Here is a 22,826-nt window from a genome sequence, read left to right as displayed (position 1 = left end):
ATTAAACTTATAAAACTAAAAACTAAGTTAAACTAACAACAAAACAGTGACTGGGGGATTTTGGACGAATTTAATTAAAACAAGAGTAAATGGTAGCAAGTAAATTAAGTTGTGAATGAAATATGGATGAAATGATAGCTAAAGAATTCTTCTCCACACATGAAACATATGCATAAATCGATTTCCAGTTATTCTTCCTATAAACCATGAATGACAATGCTCCAAATTAACCGTGAAAAGCACTAATTAACTCTTAGATTTTCCTAAGTTCTTTGAATTGGACTCAGCAACGCAACCAAATTATTCATCTCAAGTTCCCTAACTATGAAAAGCATGATAGAGATACATCTCAAAGATCATTAAGTTCTATGAAAATCATAAGCATTGACAAAACATTTGTAACTATGAAAAGCATGATACCTCTGCCAAGAATTTACTTAACTCAATCATGACAAGTGACTTTTACTACTTGCAAACATAAGTTCATAACAATTAGGTGAAATTCCCTTATATTCTAGCATCCAATCCCTACATGCAAACTAAGTATACATCGTTAATAAACATACAAGAATAAGTTTTCTATAAAGCAAATAAGTAATCGCATTCATGTTTTATAAAACAATAACTAGATGTAATCAATTTATATAAAACATATGATCATAGCTTCGAATTCACCTCTAGCTAAAAAGAAACTTAGTTGCGCATGTTCATCATAATTGAAAAGCTATCTAAAATAAACATTGAAACTTAAAACAAAGATAGAAAGAACTCTGAAAATTCTAGTAACTTCAATGGATGAATGGTAGGTGTGGCACACTTCTAAAATGTTGCAAGACACTTTATATATATATATATATATATATATATATATATATATATATATAGGGCACGGCTAAATCCAAGGAGGAAAGGGATTAGGAGTTTTGCATTATTTTAGGACTCTAAGAAATAGTTGGAGAGTGTTGGAATGTGATTAGGATTCTTCCTTGCAATTGGAGATAAGATAAGATAGGATAATGTTTTACTTCAACTAGGATTCCTCTTTCTTGTGCAATTGCTTGTCTTCCAAGCCTTAACTCTAATTTCTCTAGATTTTAACACATGTTTAACACCTTTTAAACACCAAAAATGTCCATCCCATATGCTATCCACGCATGCTATCCAATCCAAGTCCAAAACTACTCCAAATTGCTCTATTTGATCTCTAATTGTCAACTTTAGCAACCAAACCTACAATAAAACCAAAATAACTTAAATTACTATAATAAATGGAAATTAACTAAGTAAATGCAAAGAAATAAGATAACAAAGTTGCATAAATATGCTCATATCAAGGGTTATGTGAACAACGAACTATGCCTATACGTGTTTATGATAAGAAGTCACATTCTAGATTTTCAAATGTTGTAGTTTATGTTGATGACATGATTCTCATTGGGACTCCTCATGAGCTTGAGAAAACTACCGCGCACTTAAAGTCGAAATTTGAGATGAAAGATCTTGGGAAAATTCGATATTGTCCTGGCCTGAAGATCGAGGATTGTTCAGATGGATTTCTAGTACATCAATTGAACTACACTTGGAAGGTGTTGCGTCATTTTACTGAGGATAAAGGGAAGCCTTCGAGCACTCCCATGGTCATTTGGACAATAAATGTTAAACGAGATCATTTCCTTCGAAGGAGGATAAGGAAAAGGTTTTGGAGCCTGAAGTTTCATACTTGAGTGCAATTGGTGCTTTATTGTACTTAAGAGTGCACTAAACTGGACATCTTCTTGGATGCATATCTTTTGGAAAAATGCAGCAATACGCCCACGTGCAGACACTGAACTAGTGTTAAAGACAACTTCTGCTACCTCAAGGGTACGCTGGATTTAGGTTTGTTTTACCTATACAAATCCTTGAGAGCAATCCCCGCCCCATCAATCCTAGGGTTCGTTCTCGCCTTGTTGGTTACGATGATGCAGGTTACTTATTCGATTCATATAAGGCATGTTCTCAAATGGTTACGTCTTTACCATTAGTGACACCATAATATCTTGGACATCCACCAAATAGTCCTTAATTGTGACTTCTTTGGACTATGCTGAGATCTTCGCCCTACATGAAGATACTCGTGAATGCTACTGGCTGAGAGCAGTAATGGAACATATTTGAAGCACCTGTTGTCTTTATTTCGTCATTGACATCCCTACAACGATTTATGAAGACAACGCAACATGTATCGACTAGATTAAGAAGGGATACATCAAAGAAGAGAACACCAAGCATATTACACCAAAATTCTTCTTTTTACATCAAAAACAAAAGCATCAAAACATTAAAATCAATGAAATCTATACCCAGGACAACCTAGCCAATCTCTTCACGAAGTCATTACCAAGGTCCACATTTTAGAACCTCATCCAAGGAGTTCGTATGTGTAAATTATTTGATCTGAATTGCTTGTAGTTCTCATTTTTGGAAGTTTTGTCAAACTCAGGGAGAGTATCCAGAATGTGGGACCATGATTTTTGAGCCTGAGAATGATCAGAATGCCCAAAGCCCATGGAGCGTAGTCTGGTTGGATAGGCTTAGGCCTATTAAAGATATTACTAGTCTCCCAAGTAAAGGAAACCCTAGTTAAAGTCAAATTAAGATATCTTAGGGATTAGGCAATATAATCATGATTCTAGGGAGATTGGATATTTTATCCTAGATTTCCTCCTAGATAGTCTCCCGATTTGATAAAGATTATTTTTCCTACAAGAACTCTCATGATCCCTATATATACACTAGCCTGGGTATTTATCAAGAGACTTCGATTACTTTTTCTCGGATCTATCTCTCTCTAGGACGATCATTTTATTCTATACAAGACTACCATAGATATTCACCTACACTTCTATCTCTCCTTCAGACTTCTCTACACATATTCTCTTAATGCCTAATAGAGGCCCTTACGTTGTCGTCCACACGTAGATACATGCATAGAGAACTCATCTCCCAATGCCCCACAATAGGTTATTTATCAAGGATGGTTCACACCATTCTTTTGTAGAACTACACCCGTGGTTTGATTATCCTTCCTGAAGATATGTAGGCAATCATTTTCGGATTCAACCACACCCCCAATCAACCTCTTCTACCCTCACCGATGATCATCGATAATTTCGACTTGGTTCTCACCTCCGTCTGTGGAAGTGCGTGAATTTAATTCCAACACAAAAGTATAATCAATTGATCAATGTACTTTTTTTCTCTACGATTATGAGCATTTTTCTCACTGGATTTTTGCTACTAAACTAGGTTTTAACAAGGCACCCCACCTGAGTTGGTCGTACCCTTATGAGGTTTTTCTACTTTCGTCCCATAAACATTTAATGTTGACATTATGCGTACTTCTTACGTTTAGAGAGAGAATGAAAGGAATTCAAGGTTGTACTGCACCAAGTAAGGGAAATCACTCTCTAAGTGCAAGCAACCTTGAATCCTAGAGATAGTCATCTTCATACAATCTTAGTGGTTCCTCTAAGCTTCCTTTGATCTTCCTCAGTCAATAAAAGCTCTCTAAGACCCTAGGAAACCCAGATCACCTCACTTTGAACATCATGCAATCAAGCAAAGTTCTCTCTCACGCTAAGCCGACAAGCCTCTAGCATCCACGCCACACTTTGCTTAGGCAAGTCATTATTTGTCTAATTGTGCTGTCTTCGAACCATTAATCGAACCGATCAAGAGAGACACGCTCATCCTTTCGAGGTATCCTTGGACTCGGTATTCAAACTGACTAGGAGAACAAATGGTGTATACCCGAACTCTAGTTTGACCTAAAAATCCCCTAACACATGTTTACCAAAAAGTCACCAAAATAAGAAACCGTATGAATGTTGGATCAAATTGTAGCCATTTTAGTTTTCTTTGAAGTACTATATTCGTCTATTTTCTTCATTTTAATTGGAAGTTCTTTGTGATTTTGAATCTGTCTAACTTTTTATAAAAAGAATATATAACTACATGAATTATAATATAAACTATTCAAATCATCAAAGAAAGTTAAAAGTAAACCACAAAAAGGTGCCACCTTTTGTGTCTTAGCACACCAGAAATCAAACTCCTTGTAAGATTTGAGCTCCATATTATGTATATAATATAAATCGATATACAAGAGATATAGATAAGACTTGATGGGCAAACAAACCTTCTCACATCAATTCAGAATTAGTGATCGCCAGTCGTGGCCTACCAACCATTATCTCCCTCCCCTTTATCCATCCATATTTATTTTTCTACCTTCAACCACCCATCAATATCATATTTTACGATGGTCGTAGAGGATTAAGGGTTTCTACTAATTTATCTTATTTTGTGTCTATCTTAACATATTTTTAGAGTGTGGCAGAAATAGTCAATTTCAGAGACAGAGTTGAGATTTTATCAGGTGGTTTATAACTTTAAGCTAAGCTATAAAATTATGATATATGGTGAATGCAAATCAATAAGGAAAGTGGTAATTTTACCATAAACTTGCTTGAATTTTATTTTTTTCTCGTTCGATATTTGATACCTACCCACGTTGAATGAATACCCTGTGAGATTAAGGCCAAACTCAACCAAACTCATACCAACTAATACATGGATCAACTACTGTATGCGATATTTTGTCGAGTACTTGGAGCACATTTCTGAAATCAGTCCACAAATGTGCAAAGGGCCTGCCAAGAGGAGATGAGTTAGGCATTGACGAGTTATACTCCAATCTCCACCTAGGCTTATTTTTGTCCAACTTGCAACCAATTGTTGGTTACAGTTTAGAATTTTTATTTTTAAACAAACGATATTACTATATTAAGGGGGTGAGAGAGTGTGCTAAACCTCACAATAAGTTAACAACAATGTGGTTCAAAGACACTAACATTTTCTACCACCACATATATAATACAAGAACATTTCTTCTTTGGCATAGAAAAAATAATTTTTACCACACAGTCGTAAGGTGAAAATTCCCAAAGGATACTTAGAACTTAAAGAAAACAGAAAAATCGGACAGATGAACAAATCCTAGAACACGAAAAGACAATCCTTCTGTCACGGTTATTTTCAGTAACACTACCAACAAGTATATGCAAGCCAAAAAAGAGAACTTAAGGATATGAAAATCATGACGGTGACATGAGTTATAGGCCCTGATCAATCAAGTAGTCTCCCAACCTTTCCACAAGCATATTACATTGTGTTGGAGTCAAGGGCTCCTCATATATACCAAAAACAAGAGCTTGGCCGGTTTTCTTCACTGTAACGCCACCAGAGCCCAGCAGAGGAAATCGAATCAGATTGAACTTTACTATATTCTGAATGACTCAATCCATTTAAAAGATCCATCATGTCGATAACACGTAGACCAGACAACAAGCAATACATCATAAAGGAACATGAAAAAGGCAATTCGGTGGAAATTAACTTCAGTGGTTGCAACTGCATATACCTGCATCTACAAAGTTACGGACCTCATAATTCATGAGGGGTGATTTATTATAAACTAGCACTCAAATTAAACCCTCTTATTGACAATTGTAGTAAAGATGTAAGTAGGGATTGTTCTAGGCCGAGGATTAGGGGGGATTGCTAATCTACTTAAAACTGACTCAAAAACACAAAACTAGGCTTTAAAACACTTAACTAGACTCAAAGAACTCAAAACAAACTAAAGAGACCCAAAACAACACAAAATAATCAAATAGACTCAAACTAGACACTAAAGGTTGATTTGGACGAAAATTGATTTTAACTTGAGTCAAAACACTTAAAAACACAAGTTTTGACAGATTCTAACTAATTTGACACAACAAAGTAAAGGGGATTGGGTTTTTGACGAATTTAAAACTTAAACAAACAAATTGCAGAAACTAAGTAAAGGGATACGAATTTGGGTGAATTGATGGGTGATTAGCTAGCTAAAGGGTCCTTCTCCACACGTAACACACTTGCATACAAATCGATTTCCAGTTGCTTTTCCCATAAACCATGAACCTCAACACCCCAGATTAACCGTGAACAGCACTAATTAACCCTCAGATTTTCCTTAAGTCATTGAATTGGATGGACAACGCATCGGCAACCAAATTATTCTTCAATAGTTCCCTACATGAACAGCATAATAGAGATACAATCAAAGATCATTAAGCTTTGTGAAAATCATAAGCATTAACAAGGCATTTGTAACTATGAACAGCATGATACTCCTACCAAGAATTTACTTAACACGATTGTGACTAGCAACCTCCACTACTTACAAATATAAGTTCATAATGATTAAGTGAAACTTCCTTATATTCTAGCATCAAATTCATGCATGCAAACTAAGCGGGCCCTCTTAATCAACACACAAGAATAAGTTATCAATCAAACAGTTAAGTGAATTGCATTCACGATTTATGAAATCACAACTGGAAGTAATCAATTCATATTGCAAATATGTTCATGGCTTTGAATTCTCCTCTAGCTAAAATGAGTTTAGCACCTCATGTTTGCAATTAAACAAAGAAAACTTAAATTAAACATTGAAAACAAAAGATTGAATACACCTAGAAACGCTCCAACAATCCAATAAATCTTGAATGGCAGGTACGACTCTAAGCTATCCTCTCCTTCCTTGCAAAATTGTGGCACAAGGGTGGTTGTGGCTGAAATTGGGTTATTGTGTATTAGGGATGGGTGGTGCGGAATTGTGTTGAAGGATGAATGGCTGAATGAATGAATGGTTAGGGATTTGCGGCAAGAACATATATATAAAGACAAGGCATTAATTAAATGTTTTGGGAAAGATTTGGACTCCAAATCCTCAAGGAAAAAGGCTAATTAAATCAGAATCCAAGAGAGAAAAGGGTAACAAGGGTGTGGCAAGGAAAAGAAAAGGGGAAAGGTGGTGCCTTGCACGGCAAGGGAAAGGGAAAGGGAAAGGGAAAATTGGTGTGGCAAGGAATGGGAAATAGGACTAGGTCTTCTAGAATCATTATTTAAGTGTCCTAAAATAATTAGGGATCCTCCTTGCTGCTGGAACTCTAGGTAGTGAAGGATTAGGATTGACTTAGTCAAAATAAGGAAGTTTGACTCATGTTTCCTTCTTTCTTGCTAATTCCTTATCTTCCAAGTCTTGAATTAATTTCTTCAACTCTTTAGCATATTCCTAGCCTTCTTGAACTTCAATTTCGTCCATCCACCTTGCTCCATGCATGAGCTATCTATTCCAAGTCCAAAACTGCTCCAAATTGCCTTTTCTTGCCACTTTAGTCAATTGAACCTACAAACACACGAAAATAGCTTAAATTACTATAATAACTAGAAACTAACTACATAAATGCCAAGAAACAAGCTAACTAAGTCGCATAAATATGCTCCTATCAAGGGGCATTCTGTTGTTGGGAATAGTTTGTTACTAAACTAGCACATGAGACAAATCATATGCAATTAGGCAACCATGTGTTTTTGTACTTTAGCTATGTGAGACTATTGTCAACGACGACTGTGGGACTCTTGAAGCTTAAGCTTTATTATAGAACAAGGAACCCAAAAGGAAATTTGAATACACAAAAGAGGAAATTTAAGGCGATTCACCGGTATAACTCTTGACGATCTATTACAATTCTTTTAAGGGCATACTATTATCTAAAGTCCTTTAATTAGGAGCAGATGAGAAGGTAGAATGTTGACTACAACATGAAGAAACTTCAACAGATGGAATCGATTGTGAACAATTTTATAAGTCAAAAAGCTAAAACAATAGATGGTGAACAGTTTTAGAATCTATTGCATGATTTTGATATGTAATTAGATAGTATCTGTTACATTAAGCTCGAACTTAAGATCATTTCTACAAGCTTTCATTTTGCCTAAAAGCACACATGGTGAAGATTAAGTAGTTCATATGTGAATTAATTTATTTATGCTTCACAGCAAGATCCATCACTTGAACATAAATTGTCCACATTTCATGTTCACTTGTCATTTGAGAAAGCAAACATAATCTTAGACGTGATTTCATGAACATGTAGGGTTCTTAGAGGTTACATTAGATAATGCATTGTCTTAGTCGTTTCTTTATTCGTTAAAAAATTACTATTTACTTGTTTCTTCTTCTTCTTCTTCTTCTTCTTCTTCTTCTTCTTCTTCTTATTATGAAATTGAGACCTGAAACCTTTTGCAGACATTGTGTTAGTCATGGACTGAAATCCTAATCAAGTAAAACACTTTCGAAGGGGAATTTTCTCGAAATGATCATTTTCATCTAAAACAAATATACCTAACTTGAATTACTCCAAAATGAATTCAAACAATGTTATCAATGACCTATTAGTATATGATGAAGGAGAGGAGCAACATAAACAAACCTTGCCACGAATAACAGCTCCGCTCTTGCCCTTAATAACCACGTCCTTTGTTCCACCAAGGTGCAATTGAGTTGGACCAAGAGACCCGGGCTCATCGAAATCTTTCATTATTGCCGTAATTTCTTCTGGCTTAAACTGCACATAAATAATGAAACAAGCAAACCAATCTGTCTCCATCACTCACTACCTACAATAGCAGAGAACTTTTTCTCAGCAACCAAACAGAAAGTATGAATCACAATTCACAAACTATATCGATCAATCACTAAAAAAACAAAAACAAAAATTGATTCCTATCAGAATCTCAATTGAAATGTCAAAATTAGTATCCATTAGTTTTACAAGTCATCACATCTGCAATCCAATTACTTCACTTTTCCGTGAAAATTGAAAATTTTCTGAGGAACCAAACTGAGCTATATGCACAGATCAAATGAAGAAACGAAAACGAAAAGTAATCAGAGAGAGGAAAGAAAAGAAGGAGGGAGAACCTTAGGAAAGGTGGAGCTCTAGGCCCACACACTACCGTGGTGACCGAGGATGGCCGCGACGGTCAGGTGGTGGCAGTCGATGTCGCACATCAAGTGATCGTCGATATACGCCTGCCACAACATTTTCTGATTCAATCGTGATCGTCGAATTTATATCTTATAAAATTTGATAAATTTTTTGCAAATTTTCTCCTACTCCTGGTTCGTAGGAAGAAGGTATGCATGCACACGCGGAGTCAGCCTGAAACTTGAAAGAGAAAAGGAAGAGGAATTTGGTGGGCCCTACTGCATCTCGGTGTAAACATATGCACGTTGGTGTTGGGAAGGTGCTCTTCTCAGCCGTTGGATAAGAACCTGATTGATTGAGTGCTTTTTTCGTTAAACGAAATTGATTGGGTGCCTTAAAAGTCCTGCTACTGCATATAGTTGGGCGGTACATCAATTTGGTATGGACCAAACTGGCCGATCAGAATAAGAGTGGCCCGTTTATTATTATTTTTCAAGGAAAGTCAAATTGTCCAAAATCTAACCGATTCATATGATAAATTGGTTCGCTTGTTGTATTATGAATTTAGTGAGGGAAGAAAGAGGGAGATCGGCTAGAAAGAAGAAAGAGAGAGAAGAGTTTGAGGAATTTGTGCTTTTATTTGTACTAAAAATGGAGAGAGAAACTCTTTTTAAGTAACACAAGTTGTACAAGGAAAGTCTACATCTCATAAGATTCATATACTTAATCTACTAGAATTTATGCAGTCACACTTCTAATGGAGTTATGACTGCAACACTTCCCCTTAAGTGTGTAAATACTCAAATAAGTTGCACATCAGGTCTTCATGTGATGGTATATAAATAGTTGATGAAGTCGCCTCTTCTAGTTAGCACAATGAGCCAATGTGAGTCTAAAAAATAAATAAAAGAATACATAAGTAGTTAAACTCAGAAAACCTGGTAATGTTAAAGCTCAAGGTAGGATAAAACTCATAGTCTAAGAAGAAAAGTGAGCAATTGCATTAAGTCAAAACTAGACGCCTTCACGACGTAAGTAAAATGCACACAAGCGTATGACCAGCCCTTAACAGATGCCTCATCAAAATCTCGTTAGATAGGAAAAAAATTTGAAAAAGAGTACATTAAGGTCAAGTGACTATACTTCTGGTAATTTCTCATTTTTGGCTTCAGCAATGACTTCATGAAGAGATTGGCAAGGTTGTCTTAGGATCAAGTTTGTTTGACTTCAATCTCCAAAGGCTTTGTTGATGTGATGAAGGCGCAATATGCTTGGTGTTGACTTTGTTGATATATCATGCCTTAGTCTAGTTGATACATGCGACATTCTCTTCATAGATCGTCATTAAAACTCAGGGATGGATGAAAACCACAGGTACTTCGAATATGCTCAACGTAAGCTCTCAAACATATCTCTCAAGTGTGATGTAATGAGGTGCAGTAAGCTTGGAACGATTCAAAGATGTTGCAACTAAGGTCTATTTCATGGACTTTCAAGATATTACTGTGTCCCTAACAATAAAGACATAACCATTTGCAAACGTGCGTTGTATAGGTTTGATAAGTAACATGCGTCAACATAATAAATAAGGCAAGCATTATTCTAAGGATCAAGAGGTTGGATCTGCTCGGGATGAGTAGGGATAAGCCTAAATTCGTAGTAACTTTATGCTAGTAGAAAAACGTCTTTAATGCAATTCGTTGTATGTAGGCACAATGTTGTATATTGTCAATAGATCAACTCAACATGAAAAAGATGTGCTACCTAATGTAATGAGCAAACTACAACAAAGTGCAACGTGGAACTTAGATATAGAACTTCGGGTTCCACAACCTCTTCAAGGGTCTCATTTACATCTAGTGTATGGATGATCAAGGGCATACTTAAAATGTAACACCTTAAGGGTGTGGCTCGACTTATGGACTAGAATATTGTCAAAGCAATGCTCAAACTTCAAGTCAAGGCATAAATATGTTTTCCTAAGATCATTCATCTCAAAATCCGTCTTCATGTGCGAGGCAATTTTCTCAAGCTCTTCTAAAGTTTTAGTATGATTTATGTTATCGACAAAAACTACGACTCTAGCAATTTGGACTCCTTCATGGTTAACACGCAAGGGCTTAATGTAATTTCATATCCGTAATTGATCAAATAATCACTTAGACCTGTATAGCACACCCGCCTGGATTGCTTCAATCTGTAAAGTGAACACCTTATTTGAATTGAGAAAGTGTATTCTTTGGAAATTTACACATAAATTTCCATATCATATCCCTATGAAGAAATGCTTTGACCACTACAATCAATCACATGGCATTTGAGAGAAAACTTGTGCCATAAGGCGTGCAATCCATCGCACTATTTCTTTAGTCTCATTACGCTTCATTTCTCACTTGTAACACGATATGGTTATTATTTATCTCAATAATCTGATATTCTCTACAACACACATATTATCTCTGGGAGTACAATTCCCTATGAAGGCTTTGCAATGAATCAATGAAGGAACGAATAAGGCTCTTAGATCTCTTTAATCTACCACAACTGAAGATATATCTCCCTTATACTCTCCCTACGCCTAACACAGACTCATCTTGCATATACGTGATCGTCTACACGTATACACAATCATGAAAAACACATCTCCTTAACAACTAGTATAGTCTATTTTTCAAGGATGGTTCAAAATGTATTACACACATCACACCATTCTTCGTTAGAACTACATCAATGGTTTGATTCTCCTTTCCAAAGATATGTGGGCAGTTTAATTTGGATTCAACCACCCCCAATCAACGTCATTCTCGCCTCACTAAGATCTTGGGCAATTTCGACTGGATGTTGCCCTCATCCATGGATGTGCGCAATTCTAGTCAATCCAACAATTCCCAAATGCTTCATAAAATATGAATGAATAAAACAACTCGAAAGCCCATCCGACGAGTGAACAACCTTATTCCAAACCATGGTAGCATTCCAAGAGATAGATACTTTTGATTATTTAATTATATACTTGATTAAATGTGACTGGACAAAAAAACCCAAAATTGGGACTAATCTTTTCAGATCTTTACACGCCTTTGTTTGTTCTTCTTACACCATTCACTGCGGTACAGGGAATGCCTTAAATTCCCAAATACTGCACAACCTTTGTAACTATGCAAACATCGCCATAGTCTAACTTACTCAAAATGTTAGTGTAAAAGTAGTCTCTTATAGCCCATTCCATTGTGTTTGATAGCAGTTTAGGAGGCTTGAGTTTTATTAAGCGCTGTTATGATAGAAAGGTTACAGATACAGGGAAATGGGCCCCTAATCTGGAAGTCCAGCACATCATCCAGCCTCTGGAAAGATTAAACAATCTAAGAGTTGTGGGTTATAACATTCAAAACAGGGTTTACGTCATAAGATGGAATGATTGAAAGGGCGATATAAAAATCAGTCGATTGGTGGCTTTGAACTCCAACCCTTAATATAATTACTTCTATGCCAGACTAACGTACTAAGTCAAGTATGTTTTGTGGCACCATGTGTCTAATCAAGTCTAAAAAGGCATCCAGGCTAGGAAATCCTTAAGAAGAATTTTATTCTAACGGAGTTTGTAGACTCGGAAGTGTCTTAGCCTAGTTAGCTAAGTGTAAACTGATTAGAAATGCTCAGGTTCAACGCATCAAGTGACAAAAGAATTTTAAAGGTGTTTCTGACCCATATGCAAGCGACCAAGTCCTAAATAACTTTCGTTTAAGATTCACGAGCGATGGACACGCAATTTAAACTGAGAAGGAAACATTTTTATTGGTGACACGTTGCGACAAATTCTCATAACCAGAATGGGGCAAGGTGAAAGAACAAACAAAATCAAAGTCATGCTTGATGAAAAAAGATTAAACTAAAACAAAAATCTGGAGAACATTCCAGATACTTGTCCATTTCTCATCCTGAATCCCATCAATTCTAGGAAGTTAGGAGTAAATAGTTTTTCATGGGTCTTAAACTTGGTATTGGAGTAGGGTAGTATTCCGACTATTGCAGTCCAAATCTTTACAAACACTAAGTTTGGGAGGTAACATTTTTCCGAATCAATGTTACCAAGGATGCTTTGAGCTTTTGATAGGAGCATATTTATGCGACTTTGTTAGCTTATTTCCTTGCATTTACTTACTTAGTTTCTATTTATTATAGTGATTTAAGCTATTTTCGTGTGTTTGTAGGTCCAATTAGCTAAAGTGGCAAGAAAAGGCAATTTGGAGCATTTTAGAACAGTTTTGGGCTTGGAATGGATAGCACATGCATGGAGTAAGGTGGATGGACGAATTTGAAATAAAGGCTAAGAATATGCTAAAGAGATGGAAGAATTAATTCAAGACAAAGAAGATATGGAGCCCAGCAAGAAAGAAGGAAATAAGAGCCAAACTACCTTATTTTGTCCTAGTCAATCCTAATCCTTCTCTACCTAAGTTCCAACTGTTAGGGGGGTACCTCATTAATATAGGACACCTAAATATATGTTTCTAGATGTCCTAATCCCATTCCTAAAGGGAGCCGCACCTTTTCCCTTCTAGAACACCTTTTCCCTTGCCGCAAATCACTTTCCCTTTCTCTCTAGGTCCTGCCGTATATTTCCTTCCCTTTCCCTCTTGGATTTTGACATTTAATTACCCTTTTTCCTTGAGGATTTGGGGAGCAAATCTTTCCTAAAATTATTTAATTAATGCCGTGCCTTCTTTTCTTATTTTTAGTTTTCTGCGGCATATAAGGGAGAGAACCATACAACCATTCATTCATTCAGCCATCCATCACACAATTCCTCACCAACCACTCATCCCTATTCCTGACCACAATTTTGCACCACCCCATCCACAACACACAATAACCCAATTTCAGAGAAAAACCCCTTGTGACGCAGCTTTGCAAGGAAAAAGGAGAGGAGACCCTTGGAGCCATGCCTGCTATTCAAGTTTTGGATTGTTGGAACGTTCTTAGGTGTATTCTATCTTTTGTTTTCAATGTTTAATTTAAGTTATCTTTGTTTAAGTGTGAACATGAGGAACTAATTTCGTTTTGGCTTGAGGAGAATTCAAAGCCATGAACATATATGTGATATGAATTGATTTCATCCAATTATTGTTTCATAAAATCGTGAATGCAATTTGCTTAACTGCTTGATTGATAACTTATTCTTGTATGTTGATTAAGGATGCATACTTAGTTTGCATTCATGAATTTGATGCTAAAATATAAGGGATTTTCACCTAATCGTTATGAACTTATATTTGCAAGTAGTGAAGGTCGCTAGTCACGATTGTGTTAAGTAAATTCCTGGCAAGAGTATCATGGTTTTTAGAGTTACAAATGCCATGTCAATGCTTATGATTTCCATAGAACTTAATGATCTTTGATACGTATCTCTATCATGCTGTTCATATAGGGAACTTGATAAGAATAATTTGATTGCGTCGCTGAGTCCAATTCAATAAGATTAGGGAAATCTGATGGTTAATTTGTGCAGTTCACGATTAACTTGGGGCATTGTCATTCATGGTTTATCGGAATAATAATTGGAAATCAATTTGTATGCATATGTGTCATGTGTGGAGAAGAACCCTCTAGCTAGCCTATCACCCATCCATTCACCTAAATTCATATCAATTTACTTAGTTTCTGGAAGTTTGCTTGTTAAGTTTAAATTCATCAAAACAAATCCCCCTTTAAATATTTTGTGTTTATTTAGTTAGAACCTGTTTAAATTTGTTTCTTTTAGTGTTTTGAGTTAAAGTTAAGTTAGAATTCGTCCAAAATCACCCTTAGTTTTTGTTTTGAGTCAATTTGCTAGTTTTGTGCTGTTTTGAGTCATTTTAGTTTGTTTTGAGTTATTAGAGTCTAGTTTTCTGTTTTTGAGTCTAGTTTAGTGTAAATGAGTCTAATTTGAGTAGATTAGCAATCCCTCCTAATCCCCGGCCTAGAACGATCCCTACTTATTCATACTACAATTGTCAACAAGAGGGTTTAATTTGTGTGCTATTATATATCACATCAGCTTTGTCCCAAGTCTACAAGCTTATTCGTTTTTTGCTTTGTTACTCATTTCTCCAAAGTTGGTTTACTTTGGAAAGATTGTCAGGTTAAACTATAGTCTGCGATAAGGAAACAAAGGATTAAAATTTGCAAGTGTTTTACTCTAACAGGCTTGATGAGTTAAGTAAAATACATGTAGCAAAAACTTTTCTAAAGTACCTAAGTCCTTCTAGGAATATATAGGCACATTCCACCTCGCATCCAACTTTTCAACTATGCATTAGAAACTCCAACTAAGGATTTACAACATGGTTCGAACTTCAAAAGGTCAAATCTTTGATAAACAAGCAAGCAGGACTAGCCAGAATTGGCTAACTCCAAATCAAACAAACAATTCAAAGGTCATTTTACTACGCATTCTAGATAAGTTATTATAGGGAGATTTGCTAATGGTCCATTGGTAACTATCCATCTTTGAAGTGGAGCGCATTCAGTGAATCATAGTTAGTGGCAATTGTGGGACCATGATTTTCTATGACCATGATGTTCTGTGATTATGACATGTGATACCTTGGGTGGCAAGAAGGACCAGAATGTCCATAGCCCATGAAGTGTAGTCCGACAACTTTAGTCAGACAAACAAAGCTTAAACCCATTGAAGATATTACTTGTTTCCCAAGTAAGAAAACACAATTCAAATTAAATTAGGACATCTTAGGGATTAAGCAACGTAATAGTAGGAGGATGGGATATCTCATCCTAGATTCCCTAATAGATAGTCTCTCGATTTAATTGGGATTAGTTCTATACAAGGACTCTCAAGATCTCTGTAAGTACTCTAGCCTGAGTATTTATCTCAGTAATCTGATACCCTCTACAACACACATATTATCTCTACGAGTACAAATCCCTACAAGGGCTCTATAATGAATCAATGAAGGAACAAATAAGGTTCTTGGATTTCTCTGATCTACCACAACTGAAGATACATCTATCGCACACTCTCCCTACACCTAACATAGGCTCATCTTGCATATACATTGCCCTCTATCCGTAAGCACGTCCATGGAGAACTCGTCTCGTTAATGTCCAATCATGGGCTACTCGTCAACGATGGTTCATGATGTATTGCAACCTTTATACCATTCTTTCTTAGAAATACACTAGGGGTTTGATTCTGTCCTGGAGATATGTAGACAGTCCAGTTCGAATTCAACCATAACCTCAATCAACCTCATTCTCCCTTCACCCAGAATCATAGGCAATTCTGATTGGATATCGCCTTTGTCCGCGGATGTGAGTGATTTTGGTTCCAACAGTTACCTTGGTTAGTGTAAGAACAATAAGTCCAAACACTCTTTAGTAAGGAATCTAATTTGACCTGGATTGTTTATTTCCAGTTAACGAATTAGTTCTACATGTCACTAATCAACGAAATGTGGTTTGATATCATCGCTTTTCATTTATGTCGGTAAGTGCCATATAAGTAAAATATCATCTTCCTTATCTTACACAAACTAGTATACTAGACCAAGAACTTTAAGTCCCGGGATAATCTAGATTAATCTCATGAGATGGAAATGGTTGAGATAGCGATCAAGTATGTATTCATTTATGCCATATTCTTCCCCTTCTAGGGAAGTGAATCTTATGAACTGAGTGATCTGTTGATAGAACAATTATTCCGTACATTTTATACCCTTTTTATTTGGATTATTGTGATTGTTTTAACTGAGTTCAGTTCTATTTTACTTAGTTTTGCATTCTTCTTAGGTTTGAGGAGTAAAGATTAAGAAATAAGAAAAAAAATAAGAAAAGAGATTTGCTGATTAAAACGATGGCACACCCTGACCTGGGATGTCCACTTATACTTCGAATCAAGCTATGCTGGTCAACACTAGGAAAGTGACAAAGCCTTAAAATGTGGTGATGTGGAAAATGTGGATAAATTTAGGGAATTGTTATTAGCACTCCAAAATTCTCATTTGGCACTCCAAACTTTCTATATTTAGAAAGAAAATAACACTTATGAGGAGTGCAAATTGAGATTTTTGGAGTGCTAATAACAGTTCCCTAAATTTAAACCTAAAAGTGACTAAATGTAAGAGTACGCATCTGAGCAGGCTTGAACCCATTTCACACGTGATATCATCACTTTTCATTGAAATTTAAACTTAGTAAAGTACAGTATAGTAAAAGTAAAATAAGAATTATACCATTGAAAGTAATCTCCTATATCACTTTTAGCCAGAAATCCTTGTCGATACACGAGCTCTACCACTAATTCCTAGAAGGGCGAAAAACAAGGTTAATTGGACTTGAAAATAAAGCTGTGTAAAACCTTTTTGAAATCGTATAACCCCTCGCCGTAAAATAAGTATAGTTTCTAAATACACACACACACTACATATAGTATGAGAACGACTACTGTAAACAACAATATTTCAAAAATGCAGTAAATCACAATATTTCACATAAACGGACATATAATATCAAGTGCTCATCAACATATGCTGACACATAAGCTCATGCAAAGATATTCTGACATGAACAGGACTGGTGTAATAATGATTTATGCACTAGTACTACAATCACGTGAAGACTAGCACTATGCGTGTCATATGCGAGTCTTAATTGCTTCTAGCAATCTAGGATAGGACTAACACCTACAATGGATCCAAAGTGAGCGTATCAGTGCGATGTGAGGCTAAGCCCACCCCTTCCCCTTATCATAATATCGTTTGTTTAATATATATAAATAAAAAATTATAAAAAAAACTATTCATGGCCATAAATATAATTAAAGCATCCTATAATAGTACGCATACCTGTGCATCCTGTAGGATGTATGATGATTTCATAGTTTCTATCATTACGACATTTCTTATAAACATTAATTTAATTCTGGCATTACGTATAAATTTTTATTAAATATATATGAAAACTAAATAAATATATACTAATTAAAAGTAAAGACCTACTCATAAATCATGTTGTCAGGTCGACGCATGCATCAAAGATCATTGCATTGCATTTCACCTAAAAACGAAACTATTTACATAAATATATAACATACTAACATAAATACACGTTTTCGTACAAAGTACGGTTGATAAAGGAACTAGTTAAAATGGCCGAATTTCAAAAAATAGAGGACAGATTTGGATTTGGGTTCGGGACATCAAGAAACCTAAGGAGAGACCTCAGGTTCCTCCACATGCCGCCGATACGCTAGAGACATTGGCTACCTACGCGCCTCACATGCTACGAGTGCAAGCGTACTCGCCATCTTCATGAAGGCCCTAGTTTTGCAAGTTTTTGGCCCAATTTCTAGAGCTCATTTTGAGCTCAACTCTTAACAAAAGTCAATATTATTTATATAGAAATGATGCTTAGTACGAGAGGAACAAAACCATACTAGGTTGAGGCCGAGTCGTGATCGGCGTTGGCCGAAAAAATGGCCCGAAAGTCACCGGATCCCTCGTTAAAAAACTAGGTTAATTTCCAGGGGTGTTTCTTTGCACCTAAAACGTCACTAAAACATGCATGTAGCTTCAGAGATGGACTCAGGACAACGAGAATGGAGTGTTTAAGAAAGTCCTCAGGCTTACCTTACTCTCAAACTTAAGAAACTCGCCGGAAAACATGGCACCGGCAGTGGTTCAGTCTAATTTGCAGAGGAGAGAAAGAGAGAGAGAGAGAGAGAGAGAAAGAAGCAAGCTTAAAGCTCGACCCCTTGATTCTAGTCGTACAAATAGGTAGGGATGGCAGCGATATGAAGGTGGTCTAGGTTGTGATGCTCACCTAAGTAGAAGAGGTGGTGGCTTCGTGTTCTGTGCACGGAGAGTAGAGAGTGATTTTGAGGAGGAGAGAGAGAAATCTTGAGGGCAAGAGAAAGTTAGATGAGAGAGAGAGTGAGTGAGTGAATGAGGGAGAAGGGCTGAGAAGGTAGGAGAAAAAGGACATGCAGAAGAGAGTGGAAGGTAGGTATGGGCCCCACGAGCTAAAAATCTAACAAGAAAATAATAAAATAATAAGGGAGAAAAATCTAGAATAGTGAATTTACTAAAAGACCTTTCGGCTTCGTAGTTTTGTAAAATCTTCATCGTAACTCTAAATTCAGTTCAGTTTGTGCCCACGCATCCATATGGTCGAGTACTTCGAGAGTATGTGTGTGTGTGTCTTGGGTCAAACCCAAATAACAATTAACTAGGCACGAGGCCTAATTAATAAAATACTAACGTAGACGAGCCTACTTGCCCACTTGCTTAATGAACCCAACAAATAAGCCATCGATATTACATTCTGCAGCCCGCAATATCAATAACTCATTATTATCTTGATAAACAAGTAATAAATTTTTGAGAGTGCAAAATAACCATTTTGCCCCTCATTGGGAAGTGTGCATAAATCGTCTTACGCCTTGTTCACGCTCACGTGTTTGTAAGAACATGTACCACCTATAAATATGTGCAAAGAAATAAAGAGTAATAAGGACCTGAACGTCCATGAAGGATTTTTACATAGGATTTCCATCCATCTGGGGCATTTTTATAATTTCTCAATGTTAGAGAATAAAATAACATTAAACAAGTTTTGCATCCTGGAAGCAAAAAATGTCTGTGCAGATCAGCCAACTTGATGGAATAAACTATACTTCCTCAGAAGGAACTAACTTGAACCTTATATCATTGGATAGATATGAAAGTTAGCTTTCAAAGGAATTATGCGGATCGTGATTTCGAGTTTTCTAGGCAATGTTATGAAAATTTTATAATAATCAAATCATAAGAATAGGGTTAGTGTTACGTGGTTTGCATGGCATAACTCTGTTCTTGAAGTAAGCTATCCAAATCTGAATTTCCATCTTCTTTGAATCTTGTCCATTGAATTAATTAACAACTAGATTAATTCAATAAAAGTAACAAGTTAATCACAATAAGAGTGATATGAAACTAATACTCTCTTTATTGAATATGGCGAAAACTCCTAGATAATTTTTCTCTAGAACTCCATAGCGCAACATAGAAAGCTATTCGTGCTAATAACTTGTTGGAAATTAACCATTTGAGAGAGATAATAGATGGGTTGTCTAGGGAAGAAAGGAGCGAAGGGATTGAGGAATTATGTGTTCCTCTGCCTAGTGCCTTTATTTATACTAATCATGATGAATTTAACTTCCCCTACAAGTAGCACAAGTTATACAAGGAAAGGATCTTCTAGATCCTATAGGATTTGTACTTTAAATTTAAACAATCACACTGGTTATAGAATACTATTTACAATAGGTTTCAATCAATGAGAAAGTAAAATAAGTGATGAATAATTTATTCTTTTTTTTTTTTATCACACCATGCCTCATCCCTCATTTCTCCTACTTAATTCTTTATTATGTCTACTAAAAATTAAAAAAACTAAAATGGTTATCAAAAGCTATCAGCAAATAACTTGACCTAGACATTCTAGAATGATATTGGCATTTTTAAATATAGTTCTAGTTAAGAATACCCTATAAATACCAATAGCTCGCACATGGTCGAAAGATTACTAGTCGTAATCCTAAATATATAAATCCTATAGTAAAATTACATACATCAACAATTCACGCGTTCACCACACAAACCCTACCATTCTCCTTTTACCTAAATAATTACACTACGTTGGATAAAAGAATAAATTACAATGATAAGTCGAGAGAAAGCATCACCTAAATATATACATATATTATTCATTGAGATGATTGGGAAAGGACAAAGGAGGCGCTCACCTAAGCAAACACTAGTTGCATCACTTTGCATGATTGATGCCTCCTTCCACCTTAATTGGCACTCTTTCTATGACTCATGAACAACGGTGGGGTAACAGGAAGGGTCGCATTCGTATGTGCGCCGTGTAGAGGACTTGCATTACATGAGTACAACGTCACGTACGTAATGTTTCATGCTAATAATACAACACATATGTTATATGTTTTTAAATTTTTTTTTTACATTTTCTTGTGTTATTGGAACGGGATGGCATTGTAGAGATGAACCCGTGTCATACAAGTTGTTTTCGAAGTTTGAATGTTAACTAAATGCCCCATGAGTCTAAATCCGTAGTACGTATTACCTGCAGTGATTTCGTGCTCATAAACACACGGAATGAAGCAGTCTTAGTCATCTTCTGTTCTGAGACTCCATCGTTCTTTCCCTTTTAACCCTAAGATCAGCAAGCCACCGCATTAGGTGCTCCCGTACAATGTGTCCTGAGCAAGTACTACATCAAAAGTCTTTGTGTTTTGTTGTGTGTGCTGCAGCCCACAGTCTACAAACAAAGCTGGAACACACCCTGTCAGGCTTCAGCTGAGTGAGAAATATTGTGAATGATAGTAACACTGACCATGTCGATGATAAAACTTTTTCTGCACTCATTTGCATGAAATCGGTGTCGAGGGTGCAAGAAAGTTTTTCTTTCTATGTCGACGTGGTGTATAAGTTCCATCATACTATTATACATATGCAAAATTAACCCTAAACCTAATATGTATGCATATATAAGTGATTGTATGCCGATTATAATTTAAATAGAATTTGTAACAATATATTGACATGTCAAGTAATATTACTATTACAGATAACAATGTCTTTTTTCCTATTCGAGACTTTCGCACTCTATAGCCATTAGTTATTGTCCGTACATTTCTCTTAACTTTTTACTTGAGTGCTTGAATTTTCCATGTGTGAGTTATAATTCCATTAACAAGAGCTCATGTTGGGATCCAAGTACGAAAGCACCCACTGGCCATTTTCTTATTACACTAATTGGTTTCCCCATTCATTTCGTGTCAATGTCATGGTTCAATTCAATAGTAATCGTGCATTTAACTAAACATGCATGCCATCCTGCAGGCTTTTTATTATTATAATTAGTTGAGTTTCTCTTACAACATGTACTTAGTTCTCTTTGTTTTAGACACCAACCCACTCGTTGATATAATCCACAGATATTATTAAAGGAAATTTTTTTTTTCTTTTTTCATTTCTACTTTAATTTTTATACCTTTCGTCTCACCTTCATCATATTCCAGCCATCTAAAATTAGATGAAAATGAAATAGTCTTTAAGTTGGATATTCGTGTTAATAAAGAACTTAAACACACATAAAGAAGTACTACTTAACTTAAAATACTTGAGAAAATTTAATGAAAGATGTTCAAACTTATTTCAACAAGCCTTATAATCCGAAATGGAGAATGAAATAAAATCTTAAATAATAATTTGAAGGCTAATAGCTTAACGATAGCGTTGTTTAAGAAACTACGACCACCTCCCACGTCGGCAAACAAGCCTCTCCATACATAACATGCATATATTTACAACTTACACTTGTGATATGTAATATATGTACATAAAAACAAAACTAGACATGTTATTATCCATTTGAAGCCATGCAAAGGGCTCGTATAAGCTTATAAAAGAATGATGGATTGGCAGCCGACGAACGTTGCCAACAAGGGAGTTATTTAATTAGTTTGGCAAAGGCAACACAATGATGGAATATGGATATATAGGATTATGTTAATTAACATATACTAGGAGCACTATTTTTATAAAAGGAATTGAAGCATGCATGTTTCGATTACCATTCATGATGTTTCGAGATGATGATCTCTTAACACACTTGATTAATTTAATTACTGACATTTCTAATCCTCCACTGAGTTTATACCAAGTTACATTCACATTTGTTAACTCCCAATAAAACAGTGAGTCCTCTTGGCCATGTCTTTAAAGTGGTGGCCACTCTTATAAGCACCCATGCTACAACACACCACCACATATTAACCTTCTTGCATGCCTCATCATGCAACACCACTATACTATATATTTGTTTGGGGGGTCAATGAGTCCCCCACTTTCCACAAACAACTAAAAAAAAAATTTGGTCATAATCCATATGTAAACA

General features: G+C 35.9%; 1 pseudogene; it reads right to left on the bottom strand.

Annotated features, from left to right (window-relative positions):
- Positions 1 to 5,156: 5,156 nt before the first annotated feature.
- LOC103938077 lies at positions 5,157 to 8,980 on the bottom strand (annotated as a pseudogene).
- Between the last annotated feature and the right edge of the window lie 13,846 nt (positions 8,981 to 22,826).

Source organism: the organism of the source record quoted next, unplaced genomic scaffold (genome assembly GCF_019419815.1).
Source record: "Pyrus x bretschneideri cultivar Hongxiangsu unplaced genomic scaffold, Pyrus_bretschneideri_v1 Contig100, whole genome shotgun sequence".
NCBI lineage: Eukaryota > Viridiplantae > Streptophyta > Magnoliopsida > Rosales > Rosaceae > Pyrus > Pyrus x bretschneideri.
This window is presented reverse-complemented; position numbering and strand designations above follow the sequence as displayed.